The 5,005-nt window shown below is 38.9% G+C and overlaps 1 pseudogene; it reads left to right on the plus strand.

Annotated features, from left to right (window-relative positions):
• The first annotated feature begins 3,558 nt into the window (after positions 1 to 3,558).
• LOC112763035 (uncharacterized) lies at positions 3,559 to 4,690 on the plus strand (annotated as a pseudogene).
• The last annotated feature ends 315 nt before the right edge of the window (positions 4,691 to 5,005 follow it).

Genomic DNA, 5,005 nt, shown 5'->3' on the forward strand with positions numbered 1-5,005 from the left:
CGTAGTAACCCATATTTCTTGTCGATGTGAGACTCGGAGAGCGAAAGAATATGGGAATAGCTTGAGCAACTACAGTACACGAAGCCCCTACAGACCGTTATGCCAACCACTCTGTCTTGCAAGGCACCTCATCCACCGAGTAACCGGATTTCACCCTGAATGACTCGGATGAAAAAGAATCCTACCCAGTGTACTCCTATAAAGATGAATCCGTTGCTAAATGGGCAAAAGATCAACGAGGATGATGATGATCGAGTGCGACGATGGGCTGTTAATCCGTCGTTGGGAGAAGAGAAAGCCGTGGCATCGTATGAAGGAAGGCCACATCTAGTACTACTCTAAGAGGACCTAAGCACACTGTGACCCCAGAATCTTAACGGTACAGATCGTTAAGTGGATGTGTTTCACTTTTAATGACTCGGAATCATCACGGTTTAAGGATGACTTCTACTATATTCCTCCAAGAATTTTGGTATGAATGATTTTGCCGATGTTCAATGTTTAGGATGTGTACTGAAACTAAATAGGGTTGTTTTTACAGGAAACGGTGTTGCAAAAGAGGAGCCTGGATTTTTTAGGGAGGTCCCGAGCTTGAGTTTTGTGGGGCTTGGTCCTCAATTCGGCGAGGATTTCAGATACTTTGACGAGGTAGCAGCTTCCAAGAGAAAATGGGTAAGTCAGTGTGCTAGATGAGTGGAAACTATATGGTTCTTGGATCTTATTCTTCGATAATAGGAACTAACTAATGCGTGCATGCTACTAATTAGATACGGCTGTTTACAATGCAGTAGTTTTCACTTGGATGTTGCTTATGATAGGCATTAGGATGTTTCTTTTCATTGCCAATTGGATGGTTCTGTATATTTTTCTGAGTTTTCATGTCTTAGCTAGGCACTTGCGATTGCGTGTACTTAATTGAGATGTGATTTGCTTTTGTTTCCTTAGATATTCTGCAACAGGTTGCATGTGCTAAGCATTGCATTGCGTTGCATTAACTTATTATACTAAAAACTATATGGTTCTTAGGTTCTTTTCACTTGGATGTAGCTTATCATAGGCATTATGATGTTTCTTTTCATTGTCAATTGGATGGTTTTGTATATTTTTCTGAGTTTTCATGTCTTAGGCACTTGGGATTGCGTGTACTTAATTGAGATGTGATTTGCTTTTGTTTCCTTAGATATTCCGCAATAGGTTCAATGTGCTAAGCATTGCATTGCATTGACTTATTATACTAAAAACTGTATGGTTCTTGTCTGTTATTCTAGGTGTTTGATGCTGTGAATGAACTAATGCTTGCATGTTAATGTTTTTATATTTTTGTTTACAATGCAGTGGTTGTTTTCCGTCTGTATTGATCGTCATTGGTGGCTGTATGCCTTTGAGATTCCTCAAAAAAGGTTGTGGGTACTGGATAGTATGCATTCTGGAGAGCATACTGATGAAAGGTAAAAAATACATACTTATGCGGTAAGCATATATCACCTAATTATTGCAACAACATCCTTAGTCGTTAATAATGTAGTTTTGCTAAAGTGTAGTCACTTTACAAGGGAGAATTATTGAAGACATAGCTAAAGTGTCGATGCCCCATACGAGCCCAAGGGCCTGACTCGTTTCTACCCTAGCGTCCCAAAACAACATAATGGGTCAGTTGAAAATGACGCCTATCAATAAGCTTACTAGAAATTCACTTGATAATGATACCTACTCTCATGGTTAAATATAATATTTCTATTTATACATGTAGCTGTGATTGTGGTGTAGACGTGATCAAGTTCATGCTGTATTGAAGTCTGGATAAACCCTTGCAATTTTTGGACAATGTGAATTTAAAAATCCTATCACAATTAAGTTGCACATCTTTCCAATTTATTTCTTTCTTGCTGCCAAAATTTCTGGCTCACACATGATTTTGCCATTCAGGGCATTCTGCAGGAATTCCGGAAGGAAATTATACTAGACAAAGTGATGGGTCCGCATAATTCAGACACTGGAATGGCTCTAGATGCATTGGACAGCCATCCTGTGCGCCGCAACTAACCCAGAAACAAGACTAAGGCGGTGAGATCACCCTTTACAGCATCAAGCACGAAGACTATGCTGCAGCATGCTGGGTTACCCGTCAGAAAGCCAAGCAAGGGGGGAAGACAATGGAAGAAGACAGATGCCTAGGTAAAAATTATGAAAACGTGCACATGTCGTACTATTCATATGGTTTTCCTGTGTTACAATTGTGGACGTTTATATGGCATTTTCCGCCTTACATCTGTTCTGTGTGAGCCTCATAAATCCTGTTCCACTGCAGGTTTATGATTACCTGTTGCTGAAATTGTGAAGTTGCTGGTGACTTTATCCAAACTTTTACATGGATGATACTTCTGATAAGCATTAGGATATTTCTTTTCTTTGAGAATTGGATGGTTCTCGATATGTTTTCTTGGTTATCACGTGCATTGCATTTGCGGGTGCATGTACTTCACTGAGAAGTGAGTGGCTTTTGTTTTCTTAGATATTACTCAGCAGGTTTTATGTGTTAAGTATTGGCGACTGTCAAGTAATTAGTTCTCAAAATGTGGATGTCTTTAGTTCATTAAGCAATGCATTGCCTAATTATACTATTCAGTCTACTCTGATCGGTGTATATACCCCATTTGTTTATGACTACATATAAGTGGTACTTCATTCCATTAAGAAGCATGGTGTTAACTAAATAGAAGTTTATTCATTTTATTGTCCTTGTTTTTTATTGCTAAAATTGTGGGATGCTGGTACGTTAAGCATTGCATGGCCTTCTGTCATAATCAGTCTAGTCGGCGGGTTCGTTTGTGTTGGTACTAGTGACTTTAACCATTCCTTTAAGTGGATGGTGCTTCTAATAGGTGTAAGACCCAGAAATTTTAGAAAAATCTTATTAAGAGCTAATTTTGATTTATTTATTCATTAAGTACTTTAATCTTAGAAATTATTTTATTAAAGATAATTAAAGCAAATTTTGATTAATTGAGTTTAAATTAATTTAAGGTTTTATCTAATTTTATAATTAACGAATCATTTTCTATATTTAAATTATAAATTTTAGTAAATGTAAAATAATAAGAATTTTACATGATTTGGTTTAAATAATTAAGATTTTGTAATTTAATACTTTAATCCTTATAAACAAATAAAATTAATTATATTATTTTATATTTTAAATTAGAATATTTAATTAAAAGTTAATTTAATATAATATCTCTTAATTTTATTAAAATTTAACGAAATTTCAATTTGCCCAAAAATCCCTAATTTTACATTTGTCCCAAATCAAATCCTAATTCTACCCTAACCCCTAACCACCACCGCCACACCCCCTTTTCTTTAAAGAAACACAGCTTCAGAATAAACAAAAAGAAAAAGAGAAGGGAAATGGAAACAGGGAAAGCAGGGAAGAGAGAGTGAAATCCGAGAAAACAGAGAGAAAGAGAGGGAAGAGTGCCGGTGGAAGGGGAAAGACGCACCAGAGCTAGTGGGCTGTTCCGCCGCTCTTCGTCGTGGCTGAGGCTATTGCCACCGCAGATGCGTCCGTGCCGTTGTGTGTTGCCATTAGAGGAAGAGGAGCGCGAACCAGAGCCATGCAAGGGAGGAGCAGAGCGCGCGCAGGGGAGAAGCCACCGTTGCCGTCGCATCTTGCCGCCACTGCCACTGCTGAGGTCACCATCGTCGTCCTCACCGCAAGCAGAGTCACCGCCATCCATGGTGGAGCCGAGGACAGAGAGTGCCCGAAGAAAGGAGACTGACAGAGGAGGAGTGCGACGTGAGGAAGGAGACGATGTTTACGTCACTACCGTCAAATCTCACCACCGCTGCTGGAGCCTCTGGCTGTCGGGACCGCCTTTATTACCACCGCTGATGAAGCTCATTGGAGTTGCTCGAAGGTTACTATCGCTCTACTTGGTTCTGTTGGAAGCTGCGCTGCTGCGGGTGTGGTTGCCAAAAACTGCCGCCGAAACCCATGTCTTCTGGATTGGTCGGTTAGATGGTATGCAGCAATCGTGTAAGCCTTTGGTTGTTCAAGCTGGAACCTTTTCCAAACAAGTGAGAATAAACAACACTAAGAGGAGTTTGCAAGCTGCCCCTAGTATTTCTTATTCGTCAATTTAATGATGATGGTGGATACGGGTTCTGTGTCAAGAAGTGTTGGTTTCCCTGTGAATATGATGCCAGAAAAAGATGATGATGGCCGGTTTGCAAGTGGAGGGTGGAAAAGTGAGGATGGAAGGCTTGGCCGTGGGTATTCAAGCTTCAGATGGAAGAGAGTAACGATGGAGGATTTTTATGATATTAAAACATTGAAGATTGGTGGTCATTCAGTATGCTTATTTGGAATATTTGATGGTCATGGTAGTTCTCGTGCTGCAGAGTATTTGAAAGAGCATCTCTTTGATAATCTCATGAAGCATCCAAATTTTCTTTACTGGTGCCAAATTGGCTATAAGTGAAACGTATCAAGGGACTGATTCTCAATTTCTGGATTCTGAAAAAGACACTTTCTGGGATGATGGCTCTACTGCTTCAACTGCTGTTTTGGTTGATAACCATCTCTATGTTGCTAATGTTGGAGATTCTGGGACTATAATATTAGCTGGTAAAGCAATTGCTCTCTCAGGATCATAAACCAAATAGAAGTGATGAACGGATGAGGAATTGATGCGTTTAACTACCGAGCTTTGACTAAATTGAGGTAGGGGTTTTTCTTAAAATCGATTTTACATTATAGAGTTGTTATAAATAGATATTAATGTGAGAAACATATGTCTGTGATTATGATTGTCTTATAAATGTGGTTGTTTGCTGGACTGAATGACTGGCTGCATGATTGCTTGAGTAGTTTGTGATGGCTAAAAAGAAATTAGTTTGAAAGGTTATTTAGTTGATTATTATGAAAAATGGTTTTCTTGGTTTTGAAGCTATTTTTGATAATGTAAATGAATCGGCTTTGGAAATGATTTGGAATATGAAACTG

Source organism: Arachis hypogaea, chromosome 17 (assembly GCF_003086295.3).
Source record: "Arachis hypogaea cultivar Tifrunner chromosome 17, arahy.Tifrunner.gnm2.J5K5, whole genome shotgun sequence".
Classification (NCBI taxonomy): Eukaryota; Viridiplantae; Streptophyta; class Magnoliopsida; order Fabales; family Fabaceae; genus Arachis; species Arachis hypogaea.